The following is a 25373-nucleotide window of genomic DNA, read 5'->3' as shown; positions in this document are numbered from 1 at the left end:
CTTGAACCTTGGGGTTCCTGAACACCCTGGTGACCCCATGTGACCCCACCTGTGACCCAGGATGAGCCAGGTGTCACCTCCAGGACCAGCTCTGGGCTGAGAGCCTGGTGTCCTTCTGTCCCAACTGGTTGGTGCCCACGCACTGGCAGGTGCCTGAATGTCCCACAACAGCCCTGAGCTCCAGGAGGGGACCTTGGGCCACCTCCTGCCCATTGTGCAGACAGGTGAAGGTGACAGGGTCAGAGCCCACCTGCAGTGCAGGGTCACGTTGTCACCTGCGTGCACTTGATGTGACGGGGGACTTCAAGTGATGGTGGCATTGGCCATGGGCGCTGTGGGAACAGAGACAAGGCTGAGGGCACAGGGAGGGGCTGGCAGCCAGTTTGAGGGGATAGGGATGAGGGGGATGGGTGTGATGGGGGACTTTGGGTATTGGAGTCACACCACAGAGGAGTGAAGGGTCTGAGGGTGGAGGCAAAGGGGCACAATAAAGGTGTCAGGGGGACATGGAGGTACCAAGGAAGGGGACCCGGGGGGTCTCTGGGGACTCCCCGTGCCCATCCCCACACTCACTGCGCACCGTGACGTGGAGCCGGGCACTGCTCTTTCGCACAGATCCCTCCCCTTGGGGTGCACCTGGCAGCTATAATTCCCTGAGTGGGAGACGCCCACAGCGGGCACCCGCAGCTGCAGGGACCCCTGTGGGCCCTCCACCACCTGCCCATCCTGGTAGAACGCGTACAGGAGGGGGGCGCGGGGCCACAGGGGGCTGGGAGTGCTGAGGCAGCTGAGAGTCAGGAGGGACCCCACAGTGGGCTTGGGGGACCCTTCAGCACTGGCACAAAGGAGAGCTCAGGGCAGGAGAGGGGAGCTAAGGACTGTGACTCTGAGTCTGCTGGGAGGTGGGTTTGGGGGTGTCAGGAGATTGCAGTTCTAGCCGTGGGGTGCTCACCGTGCACTGTCACTGTCACCGGCGCTGAGAGCACCCACGAGGACACGTTGGAGCTCACCCAGCCCCCACAGCAGTAGTGCCCACTGTGGTTCAGCTGCAGAGGGGAAAGGGACAGCACAGTCCCATTGAGGGACGCCTGCCCCTCCTTGTCCTCACAGCAGAATCGCACCTCAGTGACCGACATGTTCTCCCACTCCCTGTGCCCCCTCCCCACTGGTCTCTGTCTCACAGAGGTCAATCCCCAGGGTTTCAGGTCCATGCCCAGGGCACACACCCCACAGGAGCAGCTCCACCTTCCCGGCCATCCTGGTGTCCCCAGCCATGTGCACTGGCTGTCACTCGCTGCCAGGGTGGCTGTCTCCTGGGTAGTGGCTCTATGGCCAAATGGGAAGGAAGCAAGGTCAGGTCTCTTCCTCATGTGTAGGTGGCACCTGGTGGTGGCAGGGTGACCACAAGCTGGGGACCGGCTGTGGGCAGGGAGGGGACAGGATGGGGACAAGTAGAGTGGCAGAAGGTGGGACATAGGCTTAGCAGGAGTGAGGGGCACAGGGTGTTTGGAGAGCCAGGGATCGGTTCCAGGAGAATGGGGAGCCCCAGGGATGGGGTCCCTGGGAATGGGGGTCTAAGGGAGGGAGAGTAACCAGCGATGGGGGTGCCATGGGAATGGGGGTGCCCAGGGCTGGGGGAACTCAGGGATGGAAGTCCCAGAACAATGAGGGCTCCAGGGATTTGGGGTCAGGGGGTGGTTGTCCTAGGGATGAGGGTACCAGGGGAATGAGGGATCCAGTGGGCATGAGGGTTCCTGGGAGAATCAAGGTTCTGGGGGAAGAGGAATTTCTGGGGATGAAATGAATGGGAGAGGGTTCCTTGGGAATGAGGTTCTGGGCCATGGAGATCCTGGGGAATGTGAGTACTGGGATGGGGTCCCCAGGACAGGGGGACTGAAGGAATGGGGGTCCCATGGCTGGGTTCCCAGAGGAATGAGGGTGCCAGAGATGGGCAGTGGCTCGGTGGGTCTGTGGCTTGGAGCCCCTTCCCTGAGTGCCTCAGATTTTGGGGTGACCCACAGCCCAGCACAGCCCCCGAAGTGTGCCGATGGCCTGGGGGTGACACCAGGGAGATTCTGAAGGGCTCTGAGTCTGTGTGCCCCCAGCTCCCAGGGGCTTTTTCCACTCTTCATTTCCATTTCCTCTCTTTGATCCCTCAATTTCACAATGCTTCAGTTTGTTGCTTGATTATTCTGGGAAACAACTGAGTAGAGAAGGGGTTGGGGGAACCCCAGAGTGGGGCAAGTAAGGGTTAGGGGTCTGCAGGCAGGGCTGGGGAGGCTGTGGGGGATGGGGGTGTCTGACTCTGTGCCCCAACACTTTCACTTTTTCTGTCCTGCAGAAGAAGGAAGAGGCCGTTTGTGCTGAGTGTCAGATGGGGGGGGGAGGGGAGTGTTCTGTGATGGGGGGATCCTGTCCCAGGGGGGACACATGCTGGACAAGGGGGTCCTGTCCTGGGGGATGGCAGCTCCAGGGCGCTCCAGATTTCTCCATTCTTGCTCATCCCCTGCAGGATCTGAGCCTGCAAGAGCAGCTGGGGAATGGAGCCCCAGCCAGGAAGGGGCTCCCAAATTCCTGCTCCTTGAAGCCAGTGGCCATCCAAGGGTGGGGCCCAGCCATGGCCCAGCCCCACTGCACAGGGATGGCCAGTGCGCAGCCCTGCTCTGGCCAGCCCCAGGTGGCAGCCAGCACCCGAGGGTTCCTCTGCCCCCTTGGCTTTGATTCTGGTAGCCTTAGAGCTGCTGCAGAGGTGAGAATTCTGTGGGTGGAAAAAGGCCTGCCTGTGGTTAGCTCAGCCCTGCAAGAAGGACAAAACCCAAACGGAGCTCAAGCAGTGGCTCTGTGAGGGCCTTTGATGGTTTCCAGAGCAGGGCTGGCTGGAAACCACCTCTGCAGAGGCAGCTGTGAGGGAACCAGTCTGGAAATGCAGCAATTGATCATTTAATCCCTGTCTTCAAGGGACTAAGCGAGCCTGATAACTACTGCAAATGCCACAACAATCTGCTCAACAACCTGACTGGGTCCTCCTTCTTGAACAAAACGAACAGGCCTTTGGAATGTCATAGAAAGAAAGTTTGGGTTCTGGCTCGGCTGCCAGACAAGAGGGAAATGTGGGAAATATTGAGCAGTGGCTCTGCCCTATGGCCATGATGGGGCTGTGGGGAGCGATCCTGTTTGGATTCCAGGTGTTCCCAAAGCTCCTCCTTCCCTGCCCTCCTCACCTGCACCAGGCATAGGGAATAGACAGGGCTCTGCCCTGCCCCTTCTGCACACCTTCCAGGGTACCCCTCCACTTCCCAGAGCTGTGGGAGCCTTACCCTGGCAACGCTCGGTCCCGACACATCTCCACAGTGGCTTCAGACATGCTGTCACAGTCGGTTTGGACACCCCGTGACCGTCCCGGCACTCGCAGTGTGATGGCAGCTGGGCCCCTTCCCGGTGCTCCGGGACCACCATTGCGGTCCCTCCTTTCCGCAGACTCCACCGCAGGGTCTCTGCTCCCCCCTGTCCCGGGGTCTCCCCTCCACTGTTTCTCTCTCTCCACGTTTGGGGCTCCCCTGTGGAGTCCCGGTCCCTCCATCCTGGCCCCTCCCAGCCGCTGCCCCCCGGCCCCTCCGGCCGCACCCCCCTGACAGCCCCGGGGCCGGCACCGCCAGAGGCTGCCGAGCCCCTGCAGGATGAGACGTTCTTGGGGCAGTGCCGGCTGAGCAGGGCCTGGCTCCTTCACACCGTCCTTGCCCGCAGCACTCAGGCTCCAGCAGCCCCGGGCTGCTTCTTCAGGATGTGCCGACCGCTCCCGGATCGCTGCTCTTTGTTGGGATCGCGCCAGAGAGCACCTGAATCATCCCCAAGGCCTGGGCCGGGACCTCCTGTGAGGCTGTGCCCGAGCCCTGAGAGGTTTGGGAGCCCGATGGGTGTCACTGCTCTGTCGCAAAATCTGGGTGGAGCAGGAATGGCAAGTGGTGTCCCACCATGGCCCAGCCCCATGGGCCTCCCCTGAGCACCCTGCGGAATTCCCAGCACTCCTGCTCCACCAGCATGGCCAGGTGCTGTTCCTGTGTGCCCCCTGCTCCAGCCGCTCCTGCCTCAGCCCCAGGATCCCAAAATCCCCAGGAGAGGCAGCGGTGCTCTGTGTTTTGCACGACCCCCAAATTGTATCCAGTGCTGCCTTGTGTAGTCCAAAATCCCCAGGAGAGGCAGCAGAGCCGTGTGTTTGTGAACAGGGATGCTTTAGGAGCATAGCTGAACTTTGGGACCCCAGCCTTAATTACAACACCTCCCTTAAGGGTCTGCAGCTCCCAGAGCAGCACAGGGACATTGGCCCAATCAGCTCCAATTTAGCCCCATCTTGCCCTCCCAAGACACTGCTCTCAGCCCGGGCTGTACCTGTAGTCCAGTTGCAGGTTCAGAGCCCTCAGGGCTGTGCCTCTGCTCTCTTCTTCCTCCTCCCCTGGGGCTGCTGTGTCAGAACCAGCAGTGGCCCAGGAACAGCAGGAACTCCAAATGTGCTCTGCAGCCATCTGAGGAGCCCTGGCAGAGTCAGCACCGAGCGCCAGCTTTCCTCAGCATCCCAGGGAACTTCAACATTCCCAGAGCTGCTGTGCCGATGCTGAAGGAGGAAAAGGGAATGAAAGGCTGTAAAGCGACCAGAAGTGATGTTGTGGACCTGAGACCTGCCTGGGCACTGCCTTCCTTCCATCCGGGATCATAGAGAGCTGTTGTGGGTATTGTCAGGGAATTATTGCCTGGCTGTGGTTATAATTGCCACAAAAACCAACAGCGCTGAGGAGGAGGGAAAATTCTGCATTTGTCTTGTTTGTTCTATTCTGGTTTATAAATTTCCTAGTAAAGAGCTGCTATTCCTTTTCTTACAGTTCTGCCTGGAAGCCCCATCATCTTTGAAATCAAAAAATGGTTTTTGACCTTGGGCCAATTTTCCATTCCAGGAATGTTCCCACTTTTGTTGGCAGATATTTCTCATTTAAATGAGTGGCACACTCCTGGGTTCCAGCGTGGATGGGACAGACATGCCAAGAAGAGTCAGTGTCACAGACTTGGCGACCTCATGCTCTGCCTTTTAAGCCAGTTGGGCCACCAAGGGCCATCTCCCCAGGTAGCACTTCTGGTCACATAGCCACTCAGGACCTGGTGCGTCACACTGTCCCTGTGTGCCATGGCTGAAAGACTGATGGACAGACGGGGCCGTGTCTCTCCAGAACCAAGGCCTGACCTACCCCTGCCACACACAGCTGTTACAAAATATCTCCAGACATCAAACTTTTCCTGTCTCTGACACCCCACCCTGTGCCATGGCCTTACCCCGACTGCCCTATGAAAGGGGGAGGCTCTGGAATCCCCACAGGGACTTTGTGAGATCCTGGTGTGGGGAACACGGCAGAGGAGGGGTTTGGTACAGGAGACAAGAGAATCCAGAGCCTCCTGAAGGCTGCTTTGGCCATTAGAGCAAGGAAGGTCCAGCGTCCTGCCAGGTTCCTCTGGTGGAGGAAACGTGCAGGGGGAAAAATCAGGTTTGTTCCTTGCTATGTCTTTCCCAGGAAATATGCCCATGTGTGACGATTTGGACTCAGAACCTTGTTGCTGTTGCTGTTGGTTTTATTCTTTCTGGTTGCTCTTTCAGGAAATTGTTCTTCTCTCAGCCCTTTGGGATCTTTGTCCCTCCACGGGAAGGGAGAGGGGCAGTTGTTAGTGGCAGCACACACACGAGTGGGTGCCCATGGGTGGGGATCCCCAGTGCCCCCAGTTTCCCCCAGTTCACAGCACATTCCCGTAGATGTCACCGGATTCCCGCGGTCGCCCCTGGGGTCCCCGCAGCTCCACGTAGGTCACCTGGGGATCCTGGAGGGTGGTGGAACGGGGGGACGCTGCGAGAGACACGGGCTGTGGGATCTGGGTGGGGTGACACTCATTGGTGACATGTCCCTCTGTGTGTGTCCTCCGCATACTCACCCCCTGCCCTCTTGGTGACCACGATGTGGGTGTACAGCATCTCCCCCTCCTCTGGGGGCGCCGGGGGATCCAGGGGAGCCCTGAGGGAATAAAGGGAATGTGGGGGGGGGAATGGGAGATCTTGGGGGTTGGGGTAAAAGGGAAGAGTGCGGTTTGAGCCCCCCACTCACCTTTCCTGGTTCTTCCTGGCAGCTGCAATGGAAGCAGAGGAGGGGTGACTGTGAGGTCCCAGGGCCCTGACCACTCTCAGGATTCCTGAACTCCCATGGGGCCTCGTAGCATCCCTGAAGTCCCCAAGAAGTCATGAACCTCCCCAGTGTCCCCAACCAACTCAGCCTCAAAAACCCAAAGCCTGCCAAGGACAGAGACTCCCCAAACGCCCCCAGGGCCCCTGAAAGAACCACTAAAATCCCTGCAGGACCCTCCAGCACCTCCACAAACTCGATAGGACTCCCAGAAAAGGTCACAATTCTAGGCCTGTGAGTGCTTCCTTTTCGCTCCCCAACTCAGGAGGCCTCTACATCTCCCTGGGCCTCCCATCCGCCCATTGTCACGCACCCACACGGTGCCACCAGTGCCAGGCCACAATGACACCCACGAGCAGAAGCAGAAACAGAACACCGACACCTGCGGCCACTGCAAGAAACGGAGGGGGACACATCAGAGTCAGCCATCACTCCAGGGGTCCTGCACCCCACAGTGACCCCGTGTGATCCTCACCTGTGTCCCTCTGTGTCCCTTTGTTTTGCGGTTTCAGCTCCAGGGCCAACTCTGGGCTGAATGCTCGGAACACGCGGTGCCCGTCCTGTCCCAGCTGGTTGGTGGCCATGCACTGGTAGGTTCCCGAATGTCCCACATTGACAGCCCCGAGATCCAGGAGGGGACCCTGTGCCACCTCCTTCCCGTTCTGCAGCCAGGTGAAGGTGACAGGGGCTGAGCCCACCTGCACCGAGCAGCACAGGGTCACGGAGTCACCTGCATGCACCTGGTGTGACAGGGGACCAGGGGTGATGGTGGCATTGGCCACAGGCACTGTAGGGACACAGACAGGGCTGAGGGCACAGGGAGGGGCTGGCAGATGGTGTGGGGAGATAGGGACGGGGAGAAGGGTGTGATGGGGGATGTTGGGAATGGGGTCACAACATGGAGGGGTGAGGGGACAAGGGGAGGGATGGAAGGACCCAGGAAAACTGTCTGGGAGATGTGGAGGTGCCCAACCAGGGGACCTGAGAGGGCCGTGTGGACTCCCCATGCCCATCCCCGCACTCACTGCGCACCATGACGCAGAGCTGGATGCAGCTCTTCCTCATGGACCCCCCTTGGAATGCACCTCACAGTCATAATTTCCCAAATTGGAGACCCCCATGGTGGGCACCAGCAGCTGCAGGGACCCCTGCTCGCCCCCCCCCCCCCCCCCCAGTCCTGGTAGAACACGTGCAGGAGGGGGGCTCGGGGCCGCAGAGGGCTGGGAGTGCTGAGGCAGCTGAGAGTCAGGGGGGACCCGTCAATGGGCTCAGGGGGACATTCAATTACCGATACCAAGAAGAGCTCTGGGAAGGAGAGGGTAGGTGAGGACTGTAATTCTGAGTCCACTAAAAAGGGGCTTTGGGGATATCAGGAGATTGGAGTTCCAGCCATGGGGTGCTCACCGTGCACTGTCACTGTCACTGCTTCTGACCGTGAGAGAAAGGACCTCACCAAGCCCCCGCAGCTGTAGCGGCCACTATGGTTCAGCTGCAGGGGGGACAGGGACAGCTCCGTCCCATTGACAGGCCCCCTCAGATCCTTCTCGTCCTGGTAGAATCGCACCCTGGTGACCGTGTTGTTCCACCATTCCCGGCAAGCAGTGTCATCGTGTCCCCTTCCAGCAGTGCCCGTGCTGGCACCTGCAGCACCAGATTGTCTGTGCGACAGAGGGGTCCCCTCTCACTGAGGGGCTCAAGACAGGTCCATGGTGGGTGCCCATGGCACTGGGGACATCTGGGTGCACTGGGATGTCCAGGTGTCCTGTAGACAGACTCTGCCACACAGGGGGTGTAAGGCCACCCACAAAGTGGATCCCACCTAGACCTGTCAGGGGCCACCCTGATCATTTAAGATAACCACTCACCATCTAGCACTGTCACAGGGGGGCTGCGCCCGGTGCAAGGTCTGTAACACGTATAGGTGCCACTCTCGGTGACAGTGACATGGCATGGTCCCTGCTGCCTCCAGCGCTGCCTGCCCTTGTACCAGGTGGTGGCACCGGCAGCCCCCAAGCCCTGGCAGGTCAGCGTCACCCGGTCCCACAACACTGCTGGCCTCCAGGGAGGCTCCACCCGGAGCTGGGTGGTCTGGGCACCTGTGGGTGACAGGGCACACCAGCCTGCCAGGGCCAGCGTGGGGCTGGGGACAGCGGGGTGGGGCCATGGCATCCCCCGAGGACTCACCAGCGAGGCCGAGGGTCTGGGCTGGAAAGGAGAAAGGACAGATCTGGGTGGGGGTAGCACCATGGGGACAGGAGCATGGAGGCACAGGGTGTGGAGGCTGTCCCTAAATTGTCCCCATGGGGACAGCAATTCTTGTGGGAAAGTGTGTCTGGGTGGTCCCCAAAAGATTTGGAGAGGCAGGGGGACATGTCTGTGTCGCAGCCACCTGTGCACCACATCCATGTGGCACAGACGCCTCAGGAACAGGGACACCAAGGCCAGCCTTGGCTGAGGAAGAAAATGAGGACACTGTGGACACCCCGGGCACTATGACACCAGGGACAAAACCCATGCAGGCCCAGGTCATCTCCATCTGCTCATGATCCCATCCCCATGGCCACATCATCATGCTTCTTGTCCACTTCTGTCCCTGCATCCCAGTTCCATTGTCCCTATCTCCAGAACTCCCTGATCCCAAAGATGCAAAGCCCCACATCCCTGTACCCACATCCTCAACCCTAAATTCCTGCCCCCTCTTCCTGTCCCCAAAGCCACCCTACATCTCCAGTCCCAGCAAGGTCCACTGTAGGTATCATAGACTGGAACTGCTGCCATTGAGGACCTCTGAGGACCCCCTGTGCCTCCTCCTCTCCCCGTCCCCAGGGTCTCAGGCCCGTGCCCTGGGCACTCACCCCACAGAAGCAGCGCCACCTTCCCAGCCATCCCGGTGTCCCCAGCTTATGTGCACTGGCTGTCAGTCGCTGCTGTGGCCACCGCTGCCCTGACTGGCGGCTCTTCGGATGAAGGGGAAGGAAGCGAGATCATGTCCGTCCCCACATGTAGGTGGCCCTAGGTGGGGGCAGGGTGGCTGCAAGCTGGGCACAGGAAGGGAATGAGCGTGGGTGGAACAAAGTGGGACATGTGGTTCACAGGAGTGGGGGGCTAGGTTGGTTTTGGGTGCCAGGGCTGAGTGTCCAGGGGAATGAGGTTCCTAAGGAGGGGGAGTCATGGGTCTGGGGGTGGCCAGGGCTGAGGGGACTCAATCATGGGAGTCCCAGGGGAACATGGGGCTCCCAGGATTTGGGGTCATGGGATAGGGATGCTAGGGGAATGGTGGTTCCCATAGGAATGGGTTTCCTGAGAGAACCAAGGTCCTGGTGGAAGGGGGATTTCAGGGGATAGAATTAACAGGAGAGGGTTCCTTGGGAATGGGGTCCTGGGCCAAGGAGATCCTGGAGAATGGCAGTACTGGGATGGGGGTCCCAGGGATGAGGGGACATAAGGAATGGGGATCCCATGCTTGGGTTCCCAGGGGAATGGGGGTGCCAGAGATGGGCAGTTGCTGAATGGGCACAGGGGTCTCACCTTCTTCCCTGGGTGCATCAGATTTTGGGATGACCCAGAGCCAGCCAAGCCCCCCTGGAAAGCTCATGTGCTGTGCAGGCTTCGCATGGTCGTCCTGGGTAGCTCTGACTCTGTGCCCTCCCCTGCCCTTGACTTTAGTGTCTTTATTGCTTTTTTTCTTTATTTTGCTCACTTTTGTGCCAGGTCCCCTCACCCCCAGTCCTTAGCTCGGCAATCTCATGGAGCACTTGAGAGGGGACCAAGGTGGGAGGACTGAGGGACGGGGCAATGGGAAGCAGGAGTTGCAGGGAAGGGTGGGGAGGCTGTGGGGGATGGAGGTGTTGGCTTGTGCCTCCACAATGTTTTCACTTCCTTTTTCTTGGCAAGAAGGAAGAGGCCATTTGTGCTGACAATCAGATGGGAAAGGGGGGCAGTCTCTGTTCCTGGGGTGGCACATCCAGGGGATCCTGTCCTGGGGGGATCCTGTCCCAGTGGGTGACACATCCTGGCATGGGGGTCCTGTCCCAGGGGGTGGCGGTTCCAGAAATGTCCCTGCACATTCCTGGCCGGTTGCCTGTCCCAGCGGTGGCACATCCTGGGGACCCCTGTCAAGGCAAGGGTAGGGCCCAGCCATGGCCCAGCCCCACTGCACAGGGATGGCCATGGCCCAGCCCTGCTCTGGCCAGCCCCAGGGGGCAGCCAGCACCTGAGTGTTCCCCCCTGCCCCCCTGGCTTTGATTCTGACAGCTTTAGAGCTGCTACAGAGGTGAGAATTCTGTGGGTGGAAAAAGGCCTGCCTGTGGTTTGCTCAGCCCTGCAAGAAGCACAAACCACAAAGGCAGTCCAAGCAGTGGCTCTGTGAGGGTCTTTGATAGTTTTCAGAGCAGGGCTGGCTGAAAACTGCTCCTGCAGGGGCAGCTGTGTGGGAACCAGTCCGGAAATGCAGCAATTGATCCCTTTGTCCCTTTGCCAAACGGTCTGAGAGAGCCCCAGCACTACTGCAAATCACACAACAATCTGCTCAACAACCTGACCTGGACCCTCCTCCTCTCCCCTGCCTTGCATGCATGGACAGTGGCCGGATGCCCCGCACCCACCACAGCCGCTCTCTCACTGCCCTCCGCACCTGGATGGGAGAGAAAATTGAGCAAAGGGTTCCTGGGTTGAGACAAGGACCAGGAGAGATCACTCATCAAATCCTGTCACGGGTAAAACTGCCTCAGAAGTAGCGATATGAATTGAATTTATTGCCATCAAAATCAGAGCAAGATAAGGAGAAGTCAAATAAACCCTTCCATACACATTCCCCCTATTACGAACAATTTTGTATTCATTGGCTTTCACTATTATATTGGTTTTTCCAAATTATTTTTATATAATACAGGTTGTAATCACTTTTTAACTGCTTTTGATACACTACAAATTGTCAGCCTTTTTACCCTAATCCCTGTGTAGAATATATATTTTAGTGTGATAAATACATTATAGTTTAAGCTCTCCCAAAATATCAAGATAGAGACAATGTGCTGCATATTACAGCATTACCTGTTGCAGAAGTAGCTAATGCCTTTATTTGTGTAACTAAGTGACAACGGTGAGAATAACTGAGATAATTTGTGAAATAGATATTGTTGATTTAATGTACTGGTGGAGTATCTCATCTGTATGAGAAGAACACATTGAAAAGTAGCAAGTGAAAAAACATCAAAGGAAGAATGCAAAGAAGAATTTACCACTAACCCTTCTTTTCTCAAGAACTGTCAAACCACAGAACAGGGGGGCTTTGTGAGGACAAAAATAGATAACTTTACTTTGCAGTATAGCATGTACTTTATGAAAATGAATCAAGGGTCAAACCAAGCAAAAGAATTCCCAGAACTTGTCAACTGGAAAGAATGTTTGTATATGTTTAACCCTCCTGAGTATGTATTTAACCATTACAGTGAAAAGCTATGTAAGAAGAATTGCTGTAGTTAAAAGTGTGCCTCTGGCAGTTGCCAAGAACCCAGCACACTGTTTACTATCCCTTTTATTCTTTAGTAAACATTTACAAAAATTAAAGAGTGAGCCTTGTTTCTCACACAGTTTGACCAAAAGACAGAATTTTGGGTACCATAGGATGGAAAACATCGTGTGCTCTCCCATCACTGGGAGGGGGAATGAGGAGCCCTGTGGTGTGCTGTGAAGAGGAAGAAGAGACCCCTGAGGGGAATCAATGTCCCCCACTGCCACCCAGTGTCACAGCACATCATCATAGTCACAAGGATCCCACTGTCCCTCATAGGGTTCCAACAGCTCCACGTTGGTCACTTGTGGATCCCAAGGTGGGGCAGGGATGGGAGACATCAATGGGGGCCCTGAGAGTGACATCGGTAGCAGGGACCTGCTTGAGGGTGACACTCGTGTGTGACGTGTCCCACTGTCTCCCCCTGTACTCACCCTCTGCCCACTCAGTGCCCCTGATGTGGGTGTTGAGCACAGCCCCCTGCTCCGGGGGGTTCTTGAGGGGATGGGGGGGACTGGATGGTGTGTGGGGAGGGGGAAAGTGGAGTCCCAGCCCGAACTTCCCACTCACCTGTCCTGGAGTTTCCTGGCAGCTGCAAGGAAAGGGGAGGGGGTGACCAAGTGGACACCAGGACCCCTGAACCTTCCTGGGACCTCGGCAGCTCCAACCACACACAGGACACCCAAATCCCCACTGCAGCCCTGAATCCCAGTGGATCCCTGACTCCCCCGGACACTCTGAGCACACCTGAAGCCCCCAGAACTTCTGCATCACTGAAGTGCACCCAGTCCCCCTGATGCCCCGAACTCTCTGGGTCCCCAGAACCCCAAGCAGAGAGGGGTACCCCCAAACTCCTCCAAGACCCCAAAAAGATCCCCAAACATCCCTGCACATCCATGCAGGAGCTCCCCAGATCCTCCAGGAACTCCCAGTGTCACCCCAATGTTCCTCAAAGCCCACCCAGGGAAGGCCTTGGGGCCCAACCAAGACTCTCAAAATTCCGCCCAAATCCCCCAGGACGCCCAGCTGAGGTCACTGCAGGCGCAGTGTGCCCCAACTCAGGGGCCCTGGGTGCTGCTGATCTCTGCCCCCAATCAGGGGGCTTCCCCTCTCTCCAGGATCCTCTTATCACATCCACTGTCACCCACCCCAGCAGTGCCACCCTGATGACAGCCCGGAGCAGGAACAGGAGGGTCCTGCTGACATTCACAGCCACTGCTGGGAGCAGAGGGGACACACCAGGGTCACCCTGAACTGTAGGTGTTCTGAAACCCCAGAAACCCTGTGGGACCCCACCTGTGAGCCAGGGTGAGCCAGGTGTCACCTCCAGGGCCAGCTCAGGGCTGAGTGCCTGGAACATCCGATGCCCATCTTGTCCCAGCTGCTTGGTGGCCACGCACTGGTAGGTGCCAGAATGTCCCACATCGATGTTGCCAAGCTCCAGAAGGGGACCCTGGGCCACCTCCTGCCCATCTGGCCAGGTGAAGGTGACAGGGGCTGAGCCCACCTGCACCAAGCAGCGCAGGGTCACATTGTCACCCGCATGCACCTGGTGTGACGGGAGACCAGGAGTGATGGTGGCATTGGCCACGGGCACTGTGGGGACAGAGACACGGCAGAGGGCACAGGCTAGGGCTGGCAGCCAGTGAGGGGATAGGGATTGGCAGGAAAGGTTGTGATGGGGCATGTTGGGGAAGGGGTCACACCATGGAGGGATGAGCGGACACAGGGAGGAGGTGGAGTGACAGAAGAAAGGTGTCTGGGGAACATGGACGTACCAAGGCAGGGGACCGGAGGAGCATGTGGGAGTTCCCTGTGCCCATCCCTGCACTCACTGTGCACCGTGACACGGAGCAGGTCGATGCTCTTCCGCACGGCCCTCCCTCAGAGCGCACCTGGCAGCTGTAATTCCCCGAATGGGAGACCCCCATGGCGGGCACCAGCAGCTGCAGGGACCCCTGCAGGCGCCCCACCACCTGCCCGTCCTGGCAGAACACGTGCAGGAGTGGGGCTCGGGTCTGCAGGGGGCTGGGGGTGCTGAGGCAGCTGAGAGTCAGGGGGGACCCCTGGGTGGGCTCAGGGGGACCGTCCAGCACCGGCACCGAGAAGAGCTGTGGGAAGGAGATTGGAGGGGGGTTTCTGAACCGAATCCCTGGGGAGGGGCTGTGGGGCTGTCGGGGTGGCAGCCGTTGGGGTGCTCACCCTGCACTATCACTGTCACCTGTGATGACCACCAAAACTCCCCTACTATCCCAAATTTCACCCAGCCCTCGCAGCCGTACTGGCCGCTGTGGTTCAGCTGCAGGGGGGACAGAGACAGCTCCTTCCCTTTTCAGAGCCACTCCAGTTTCTTACCCTCGTGGTAAAAAGAACACGGAGTTGATCATGCTGTCCTGTCAGCCCTGGCAGTGCAGTGTCACCATGTCCCCCTCTAGTAGTGCCTGTGCCGGCACCTGCAGCACCAGACAGTCTTGGGGAGAGCACGGGAACACCCCCATTGGGTCACAACCCATGCACCAGGCTCTCCAATTACAAAACTAGTTCCACCCAAACTGGGATGCTCTGCGATTTCCCCAGAGCAGGGGATCGGCTCTGGCCACACAGGAGGTAACCCATGGAGCGGAGCCCACCCAGAGCCCTCGGGGTCCCTGCGGGTGCCAGGTTGGGGACACCCAAACCCCCCTCCCTGTTTGAGACTCTCACAGAGGGGCTGTGCTACTTCCAGGACTGTCATGTGTGTAGGTGGCACTCTCGGTGACAGTGAAGTGATCAAGTCTCTTCTGCCACCAGCGCTGCCCGTCCTTGTGCCAGGTGGTGACACCTGCGGTCCCCGAGCCCGAGCAGGTCAGTGTCACTCGGTCCCACAGCACCGCCGGCCTCAAGGGGGGCTCCACCAGGAGCTGGGTGGTCTGGGCACCTGTGGGTGACAGGGGACACCAACCTGCTAGGGCCAACATAGGGCTGGGTACAGCAGGGTGGGGCCATGGCATCCCTCGAGGACTCACCAGTGAGGCCAAGGGTCTGGGCTGGAAGGGAGAAGGGACAGAGCTGGGTGGGGGTGGCACTGTGGGGGCAGCAGCAGGGGGCACAGGGTCTGGGGACTGTCCCTAACTGTCCCCATAGAGTCAGCAGTTCTTTTAAGAAAGTGCATGGGAGTGGTGCCCAAACGAGTTGGCAAGGCAGGGGGCCATGTCTGTGTCACTGCCACCAGTCCACCACGGGCACATTCCTGTGGCACAGACACCTTGGGAACAGGGACACCGAGGCCACCCTGGGCTGAGGCAGAACATGGGGACACTGTGAACATCTTGGGCACAAGGACACCACAGACACAGCCCATGATGGCCCAGGTCACCCCCACGAGCTCATGATCCCATCCCCATGATCCCCATGGCCACATCCTCACAGTTCATGTCATCTTCTGTCCCTGCATCCCAGTTCCCTCTTCCCTATCCCCAGAGCTACCTCAGCCCAAAGGTGCCAGTCCCCACATTCCCATACTTCCATACTTCCATCCCCTGCTCCTGCGCTCTGTTCCGTTCCCCAAAGCCACCCTACATCAGTCACATTCCCACCAAAGTCCACTGTAGGTAACATGGAGTGGCACTGCTGGCCTTGGGGACCTCAGGGGACCCCACAGCCACCCTGTGCCCCCTCCCCTCCCTATACCCGGGGTGTCAGGCCCATGCCCAGGGCACTCACCCCACAGGAGCAGCACCACCTTCCCGGCCATCCTGGTGTTCCCAGCCATGTGGACTGGCTGTCACTCGGTGCTGGGGGTGGCTGTCCCCTGGGTGGTGGCTCTTTGGCCAAAGAGGAAGGAAGCGAGGTCAGGTCTCATCCTCATGCATAGGTGGCACCTGGTGGGGCAGGGTGGCCACAAGCTGGGGACAGGCTTTGGGCAGGGAGGGGACAGGATGGGGACAAGTCTGGGTGGGACAAGGTGCCATATGGGATTCCCAGGAGTGGGAGGCTCAGGGTGCTTTGGGGCGCCGTGGATAGGTGTCCAGGGTAATGGGGGGTCCCAGGGATGGGAATGGGGGTGCTGTGGAGGGGGAGTCATGGAGAATGGGGGTTCCCAGGGTGGAGGGGACTCCGGGATGGGAGTGCCAGAAGAACTTGGGCTCCAGGATTTGGGATCATGGGATGGGGATGCTGGGGCAAAGGGGGATCCTGTGGGAATGGGGGTCCTGGGAGAATCATAGTTCTAGAGGAAGAGAGATTTCAGGAGATGGAATGAACTGGAGAGGGTTCCTTGGGAATGAGGGGTGCTGGGCCATGGAGTTCCTGGGAAATATCAGTACTGGGATACGGGTTCCAGAGAGGGGCGGATATAAGAAATGGGGTACCATGATTTGATTTCCGGCGGAGTAGGGGTGCCAGGGATGGGATGGGCAGTAGCTGTATGGGCCCATATGTCTCAGCTCCTTCCCTGGGTGCCTCAGATTTTGGGATGACATAGGGTGCCGGCGGCCTGGGGGTCACCCAAAACAGATTCCGAGGGCTCGGGGTCTGTGGAGCTGTGGCAGAGGTGAGATTTCTATGGGGGAAAAAGGCCTGCCTGTGGTTTGCTCAGGCCTGCAAGTGGCTCTGGAAGGGCCTTTGATGGCTTTCAGAGCAGGGCTGGATGGAAACACCCCCTGCAGTGGCCGCTGAGAGGGAACCAGCCAGGAAATGTAGCAATTGTTAATTTGTTCCTCTTTGTAAGGGACAGAACCACAAAACTACTGCAAATCCCACAACATTCTGCTCAACATCCTGACCTGGACCCTCCTTCTTGAACAAAACCTGCAGCCTTCTGGAACCTCATGGAAAGAATGTTTTAAAAGGGAAAGCTGTGGAAATACTGTGCAGGCGCTCTGCCTGCACCCATGGTGGGGCTGTGGGGAGTGACCCTGTCTGGATTCCAGGTGTCCCCAAAGCTGCTCCATCCCTACCCACCTCACCTGAGTGAAAGGCTGAGGGTTTCCAGGAATTGTGGTGTAAAGCCAGCAAGGGGCTGTTGTGGACCCCAGACCTGCCTGGGGTCAGGCACTGCCTTCCTTCCATTTGAGATCATGGAGAGCAGTTGCGGGTGTTGCGCAGGGTGTGTGCCTGGCCCTGGGACACTGCTACACTGCCACTGGGCACTGGGATCCAACCTGCTGCCTTGGCGGCTTCTGCCTGCTACCGGTGGTGGTTCTGGGAGCGATTGGTGCCCGTGAGTTTGCAAAAGGAGCGATTTCCCCTCCTCCCTCCCGTCCGAGGCCGCCATGGCCCCTGAGGGGATGGAGCTGGACCGGGGCGCCCCCTGCTGGCCGGGATTGCTCCCTGCAGCGCCCCCTGCTGCCCACGGTTGTAACTGCCACAAAAACCAAGAGCACAGAGCGGGAGGGAAAGTTCTGGGTTTGTGCTGTTTGTTATGTTCTGGTTCATAAATTTCCATGTAAAGAGCCCCATAGGAATTTCCCAAAGGAAGCCCCATTATTTTTGAAATTAAAGAGAGTTTTTGACAAGTGTCTTCTTTCTATTCCAGGAATGTTCCCACTTTCCTTGGAAGGTATTTCTCATTTAAATGAGTTGCTAAATCCTGGGTCCAGTGTGGATGGGACCAAGCCCTCAAGAGGAGACAGGGTCAGGGAGTTGGCAACCTCATGCTCTGCCTTTTAAGCTAGTGGGGCCACCAAGGGCCCTCTCCCCAGCTGGCACTTCTGGTCACATGACCACTCAGGAGCTGGCTTTGGCAGAGCGTCACACTGTCACCAGTGTGCCATGGCTGACAGACTGATGGACAGACGGAGCCCTGTCTCATCAAAAGCAAAGCCTGATCCATCCCTGCCACACATAGCTGTTCCAAAATGTCTCCAGACATCAAACTTTTCCTCTCTCTGATACCCCACTCTGTGCCATGGCCTGATCCCGACTGTCCTGGAAAAGGGGGAGGCTCCAGAACCCCCACAGGGCCTTTGTGACACCATTGTGTGGGGAACAGGGCAGAGGAGGTGTTTGGGATGGGACAAGAGAATCCAGAGCTTCCTGAAGGACACTTTGGCTACCAGCGCAAGGAAGGCTCTGGGCCCTGCCACGTTACTCTGGGGTATGAAGCGTGCTGGGGGGAATGTTCAGGAATTTTCAATTTTGGGGGGCTCTCCCAATAAATTGTTCTTTTTTGTGACCATTTGGACCCTGAACCTTGTTTTTGTTGTTGTTGATTTTATTCTCTCTGGTTGCTGTTTCAGGAAATTGTTCTTCTCTCAGCCCTTTGGGATCTTTGTGCCTTCACAAGGCGGTCAAGGGGCAAATTTTTGGTGGCAGCACACACACGAGTGGATGCCCATGGGTGGGGACCCCCAGTGCCCCCAGTTCCCCCCAGTGTCACAGCACATTCCCGTAGATGTCACCAGGTTCTCGCAGTCGCCCCTGGGGTCCCTGGTGCTCAGCGTAGGTCACCTGGGGATCCTGAAGGGTGGTGGCACGGGGGGATGCTGCGAGAGACACGGGCTGTGGGATCTGGGTGGGGTGACACTCATTGGTGACATGTCCCCCTGCGTGTGTCCTCCGCATACTTACCCCCTGCTCTCTTGGTGACCACGACGTGGGCACACAGCACCTCCCCCTCCTCTGGGGGGGCTGGGGGATCCAGGGGGGCCCTGAGGGAATAAAGGGGATGTGTGGGAAGGAATGGGAGGTCCTGGGGATTGGGGTAAAAGTTTAGAGTGTGGTTTTAGCCCCCTCCCCTTACCTTTCCTGGTTCTTCCTGGCAGCTGCAAAGGAAAGCGGGAAGGCATGACTGTGAGGTCCCAAGGACCTGATCCCTCTCATGATTCCTGAACCCCCACAAGACCCTAATTCCGCTCAGGACTTCCAAGCATCCCTGGATCTCCCAGAATTCATAAACATCCCCAGTGGCCCTGACCAACTCAGCATCAAGAACCCAAATCCAGGTAGGTACTGAGACCCCCCAAACGCCCCATGGGCCCCTGAAAGAACCCAAACATCCCTGCAGGACCCTCCAGGACATCCCCAAACCATTCCAACTCCAGGCTAAGGTCAATATTCTGTGGATGTGCGTGCTGCCCAATCGTTCCCCAACTCTGGCAGCCTCTACAGCTTGCTATGACCCCGTGCCTCCCCATTGTCATCCACCCACACAGTGCCACTGGTGCCAGGCCACAATGACACCCACAAGCAGGAGCAGGAACAAAAGGGCCCCACTGACACCTGCGGCCACTGCTAGAAACAGAGAGGGACACATCAGGATCACCCATCAGCATGGAGGTCCTGCACTCCCTGGTGACCCTGTGTGACCCCACCTGTGTCCCTTTGTGTCCCTGTGTCCCGCAGTGTCACCTCCAGGACACCGGGTGTGATGGTGGCATTGTCCGCGGGCACTGCAGGGACACAGACAGGGATGAGACCACAGGGAGGGGTTGGAGCCAGTGTGGGGGAATAGGGATGGGGGAGGGATGGGTGTGGTAGGGGATGTTGGGGATGGGGTCACACCACAGATGGGTGAGGGGAAAAGGGGAGTAATAGAAGGACCAAGGAAATTTGTGTGGAGGAAATGGAGAAGCCCTGCCAGGGGAAGGGAGGTGGCTGTGGGGGCTCCCCGTGCCCATCCCCGCACTCACTGTGCACGGTGATGCGGAGCCGGGTGCTGCTCTTCTGCACATCCTCCCCACCCCCACCCCCCCTCTCCGTAAGCAACTGGCAGCTGTAATTCCCCGAGTGGGAGACCCCCACGGACACCAGCAGCTGCAGGGAGCCCTGCTGGCCCCCCACCACCTGCCCGTCCCGGTAGAACACGTGCAGGAGAGGGGGCTCCGGGCCGCAGGGGGTTGGGGGTCCTGAGGCAGCTGAGAGTCAGGGGTGACCCCACGATGTGTTCAGGGGGACCCTCCAGCACTGGCACTGAGAAGAGCTCTGGGAAGGAGAGTGGAGGGGGATTTGTGAGCCCGAGTCCCTGAGGAGGTGCTGTGGGGGGTGTTGGGGTGGGGGCTGTATGGTGCTCACCCTGCACTGTCACTGTCACAGGCGCTGACTTCTTCCACCCCCAGGATTCCACCCAACCCCTGCATCTGTAGTGGCCACTGTGGCCCAGCTGCAGAGGGGACTGGGACAGCTCTGTGGCTTTGGGGAACACCTCCAGCTCCGTCTTCTCACGGTAGAAGGACACCGAGTTGACTGTGCTGTTCCAAGACTCTGGCAGCACAGTGTCACCGTGTCCCCCTCCAGCAGCACCCGTGCCGGCACCTGCAGCACCAGCCAGTCTTAGGGACAGAGAGGTCCTGTCACACCCAATGGCACCAGCATCCCCTCACTGGTTCACATCCAGAGCACCAGGGATCCCCAAATCCAACTTGGGGATCCCTCCAAACCAGGATACTCTGGGATGTTCCCAGAGCAGGGGACAGGCTCTGGTTACGGAGGAGGTGACCCATGGAGCGGAGCCCATTCAGAGCCCTCAGGGTCCCTGCGAGTGCCAGGTTGGGGACACCCAAACATCCCCTCACCATCTAAGATGCTCACGGGGTGGCTGAGCCCAGTGCCAGGACTGTCACACATGTAGGTGCCTCTCTTGAAGACAGTGAAGTGATCAGGATGCTGCTACCACCAGGTCTGCATGTCCTTGTACCAGGTGGCGGCACCAGCAGTCCCCGAGCCCTGGCAGGTCAGTGTCACCCAGTCCCACAGCACTGCCGGCCTCCAGGGGGGCTCCACAAGGAGCTGGGTGGTCTGGGCACCTGTGGGTGACAGGGGACACCAGCCTGCCAGGGCCAGCATAAGGCTGGGGACAGCAGGGTGGGGCCATGGCATCCCCTGAGGACTCACCAGTGAGGCTGAGGGTCTGGGCTGGAAGGGAGAAGGGACAGGGCTCAGTGAGTGTGGCACCATGGGAACAGAGGCAAAGGGATGCAGACTGTGGGGACTGTCCCTAACTCTCCCCATCGGGTCAGCAGTTCTTGTGAGAAAGTGTGTGTCGGTGGTCCCCAAGAGATTTGGAGAGTCAGGGGGACATGTCTGTGTCACAGCCACCCATGCACCACATCCCTGTGGCACAGACACCTTGGAACAGGGACACTGAGGCGACCCCGGGCTGAGGCTGAACAAGGGGACACTGTGGAGACAAGCCCTCTATGGACACAGCCCATACTGGCCCAGGTCACCGCCACCAGCTCATGATCCCATCCCCATGATCCCATCCCCATGATCCCATCCCCATGATCCCATCCCCACGGCCACATCCTCACTGTTGTTATCCACTTCTGTCCCTGCATCCCAGTTCCCTTTTGCCTATGCCCAGAGCCACCTGAACCCAAAGGTGCCAGTCCCCACATCCCTGTCCCCACATCCCTGTCCCCACATTTCTGACTCCTCTTCCTGTCCCCAAAGCCACCCTATATGTCCAGTCCCACCAAAGTCCACTGTAGGTAACATGGACTGGCACTGCTGGCATTGGAGACCTCAGGGGACCCCACAACCCCCTTGTGCCCCCTCCCCTCCCTATCCCTGGGGTGTCAGGCCCGTGCCCGGGGCATTCACCCCACAGGAGCAGCACCACCTTCCCAGCCATCCCGGTGTCCTCAGCCATGTGCACTGGCTGTCACTCGCTGCTGTGGCCACTGCTCCCCTGGCTGGCGGCTCTTTGGACGAAGGGGAAGGAAGTGAGGTCAGGTCTGTCCCCATGTGTAGGTGGCCCTTGGTGGGGACGAGGTGGGCACAGGATGGGCACAGGCTGGGGACAAGGCTGCATAGTCTGGGGACATGGTGGGTGATGGTGTTTGCAGGAGTGGGGGGCTCAGGGGATGTGGGGAACCAGGGATGGGTGTCCAGGAGAATGAGGGTCCAGGGGAATTGGGGTCTCCATGCCTGGAGGGATTAAGGGTTGGGTGTGCTGTGGGAACATGGTCCCCAGGGATCTGGGGTCATGGCATGTTGGTGCCAGGTTTGGGGGTGCAGGAGGAAAAAGGGGACCCTTGGGAATAGGGGTTTAGGGGGAAGAAGCAGCTCATGGGATGGGCTCAAGTCAATGGTGGTGCTGGGAAATGGCAGTCCTGGGATGGGGGTCCCTGGGAGGAGAGACCAAGGCAATGGGGGTCCCATGGTTGGGTTCCCAGGGGAATGAGGGTGCCAGGGATTGGGCAGTTGATGGGTGGGCACAGGGGAAAACAGCTTCTTCCCTGGGTGCTGCAGATTTTGAGCTGACCCAGAGCCCAGCAAAGCCCCCACCCCGAGGCACCTCAGGGCTGTCCTGGGAGCCTCTGTTCCCCTGCCCCACACAACGCTGGGTCAGGTCCCCCAATTTCCTGGCTCAGCCATCCCAGACAACACTTGATGCCCAATTGGTTGAGACAAAATTACACATCCATAGAATAAAAGCAAACATCTTTCCCACACCATTATTTTCCCAATAAAGGACAAACTCATCAGAAATCAAACTGACAAGGTATAAAATTACCTGGGTTTGTAGAATCCATTGATTTCCCAACAAGTCACTCACAATAAAAACACAAACAAACCACAATGGAATGAGACTTTTTCATTCCGTTTAGCAGCCCCTTGGTGCATTCCCCAGTAGCATTTGCTTGTGGATAACAGAGTGTGGATTCTCCCTGAGTGTCCAACAGCTCCATGGCATTGCTCCCTGCCTGCTGAGCAGCAACCCAGCCCAGAAGGAAGCCTTTCTTTGGCTTTTAGGAACTCTCCTCATTTTGCTCATTCCCACCCTGAAACTTGATTGACTTCCCATGGAGGAAGGGGAGAAGCTCTGTCCATCCTTGGGACAGTGCATAGGAATCTGTGGAAATGCCTGTGTGTGCCTCAGGGTCTGATTCCCTGGTAAATCCACTCCAGCCTGCCCTGAATTCCCTTGCCTGGGCACTCCCTACTCCTGCTGTGACACCCCTGTTCCCCAGCCCCTTGTGTGCAGCCCCTGCTCAATATTTCCACATTTTCCCTCTCTTCTGCTGTGAACATCCAGATCACAAACATTCTCTCTGTGAGGTTCCAAAGGGCTGCAGGTTTTGTTCAAGAAGGAGGGTCCAGGTCAGGTTGTTGAGCAGATTGTTCTGGTATTTGCAGTAGTGCTAGGGCTCTCTCAGTCCCTTGCTGAGAGGGACAAAATGATCAATTGTTGCATTTCCAGACAGGTTCCCACACAGCTGCCCTTGCATGGCCAGTTTCCAGCCAGCCCTGCTCTGAAAACCATGAAAGGCCCTCACAGAGCCACTGCTTGGGCTCCCTTTGAGGTTTGTGCTTCTTGCAGGGCTGAGCAAACCACAGGCAGGCCTTTTTCCCCAACAGAATTCTCACCTTTGCAGCAGCTCTAAAGCTGCCAGAATCAAAGCCAGGGGGGCAGAGGGGAACACTCAGGTGCTGGCTGCCCCCTGGGACTGGCCAGAGCAGGGCTGGGCAATGGCCATCCCTGTGCAGTGGGGCTGGGCCATGGCTGGGCCCCACCCTAGCGTTGACAGGGCTCCCCAGGATGTGCCACCCCTGGGAAAGGCACCTGGCCAGGAATGTGCAGGGACATTTCTGGAACCGCCACCCCCTGGGACAGGACCCCCCACAACAGGATGTGTCACCCCCTGGACTGGTTTCCCCCAGCTGAACTCTGGAACAGAGACCTTAGAGGACAGGATGCCCCTGGATGTGCCCCCCCAGGAACAGAGACTGAACGCTCCCTTTCCCATCTGACTCTCAGCACAAATGGCCTCTTCCCTCTTGTCCAGAATAATGAAAGTGTTGAGGGAGCACAGCCCAACACCTCCATACCTCAAATCCTCCTCACCCTTCCATGCGCCCCCTGCTCCCCATTTCCCCCCTCCCCTGGGTGCCCCAACCCCTTCCCTGCTCAGGTGCTCCCCAGGATTGCTGAGCCAGGAACTGGGGTTGAGGAAATATGGCAAAAAGTGCAAAAAACAAGGAAAAAAGCGAAATAGAGGGAAAAGTCAAGGATAGGGGCAGGCACAGAATTACTACCCAGGACCCCCCTGTGATGCCTGCACAGAAAACGGGCATCCCAAGGGGGCTTTGCTGAGCTCTGTGTCATGCCCAAATCTGAGGCACCCAGAGAAGGAGCTGTGACATCTGTGCCCACCCAGCCATTGCCCATCCCAGGCACCCCCATTCCCCTGGGAACTTAACCATGAGATCCCAATTCCTTCAGTCCCTCTTCCCTGGGGCCCCCATCCCTGGACTGCAATTCCCCAGGATATCTAAGACCAAGGAACCCCATCCTGGTAATTCCAGTCCCTGGGATCCCCCTTCCCTTTGGGACCTTGATTCGCCAGGACCTCCCATTCTCACAGGATTCCCCTTTCCCCTTGCACACCCATCCCTTGGCCACCATCCCATGACCACACATCCCTGGAGGCCAAGTTTTTCTGGGACCCTCCTTCCTGACTCTGAGTCCATCCAACCCTTGGGACCATCATTCCCATGAGACCCCATTCCGGGGCACCCAATTCCACTGGACACCCATCCCTGGCTCCCTACACCACCTCAGACGCCAAATTCTGGCAACACCATGTCCCCACCATGTCCCACAAGGTCCCTCTCTGCCCCATCCTGTCCCCACCCTACCCCCACCAAGGGCCACCTACACGTGGGGACAGACATGACCTCGCTTCCTTCCCCTTCATCTGAAGAGCCGCCAGCCAGGGGAGCGGTGGCCACAGCAGCGAGTGACAGCCAGTGCACATGGCTGGGGACACCGGGATGGCTGGGAAGGTGGCACTGCTCCTGTGGGGTGAGTGCCCTGGGCACGGGCCTGAAACCCAGAGATGGGGAGGGGGCAGAGGGGGGCTGTGGGGTCCCCTGAGGTCCCCAATAACCCCAGAGTCAGTGCCAGTGCCAGTGACTGCACGGTGAGCACTCCACAGCCTCCACCCCGACGACCCCACAGCCCCTCCCCAGGGACTTGGGCTCATAAATCTCCCTCTCCTCTCCTTCCCAGAGCTCTTCTCGGTGCTGATGCTGGAGTGTTCCACCAAGCTCATCCAGGGTTCCCCCTGACTCTCAGCTGCCTCAGCACCCCCAGCCCCCTGTGGCCCCGAGCCCCCCTCCTGCACGTGTTCTACTGGGACGGGCAGGTGGTGGGGGGCCCGCAGGGGTCCCTGCAGCTGCTGGTGCCTTCCGTTGGGGTCCCCCACTCGGGGAATTACAGCTGCCAGGTGCGCTCTGAGGGCGGGGCCGTGCAGAAGAGCAGCACCTGGCTCCACATCACGGTGCACTGTGAGTGTGGAGATGGGCATGGGGAGCCCCCACAGCCTCCTTGGGTCCCCCATCACGGTCTGGTTCCCCCATAAATGCCCGGGTCCCCCATCCTTTCCTGGGTACATCACCAGATGCCCCACTCCTACGTGGGCGCCCCGATTTTCCCTTTAATCCTTTTCCATGTCCCTCCGTTACTGCTGGGGTCACCCTCTGTGTCCCCCCATTCCTCACTGGGGTCCCTTCATCTGTCCCTGGTTCAACCACAGCCCTCTCTGATTTCTCCCATGGTCTTCAGGTTCCACCATCCCCTTCCTAGGTCCCCATACCCTTCTTGGTGTTTCCCCATCTTCCTCTCCAGTTAACAGGTCCCTGAACCCTCCATCCTTCCTGGGGGTGCCTTTCCAAGCCCCCTTCAATCTCTGACCCCCTCTCCCTCAGTGAGATCCCCCTTC

At 58.4% G+C, this 25373-nt stretch overlaps 1 pseudogene; it reads left to right on the top strand.

Moving 5' to 3' along the window:
* The window catches only part of LOC134433328 (titin-like), a 57353-nt pseudogene that overhangs the window by 22621 nt on the left and 9359 nt on the right, over positions 1-25373 (top strand).

This window comes from Melospiza melodia, unplaced genomic scaffold, assembly GCF_035770615.1.
Source record: "Melospiza melodia melodia isolate bMelMel2 unplaced genomic scaffold, bMelMel2.pri scaffold_18, whole genome shotgun sequence".
Classification (NCBI taxonomy): Eukaryota; Metazoa; Chordata; class Aves; order Passeriformes; family Passerellidae; genus Melospiza; species Melospiza melodia.
Note: the sequence above shows the minus strand (reverse complement) of the source record. Positions and strands in the feature narration are given on the sequence as shown.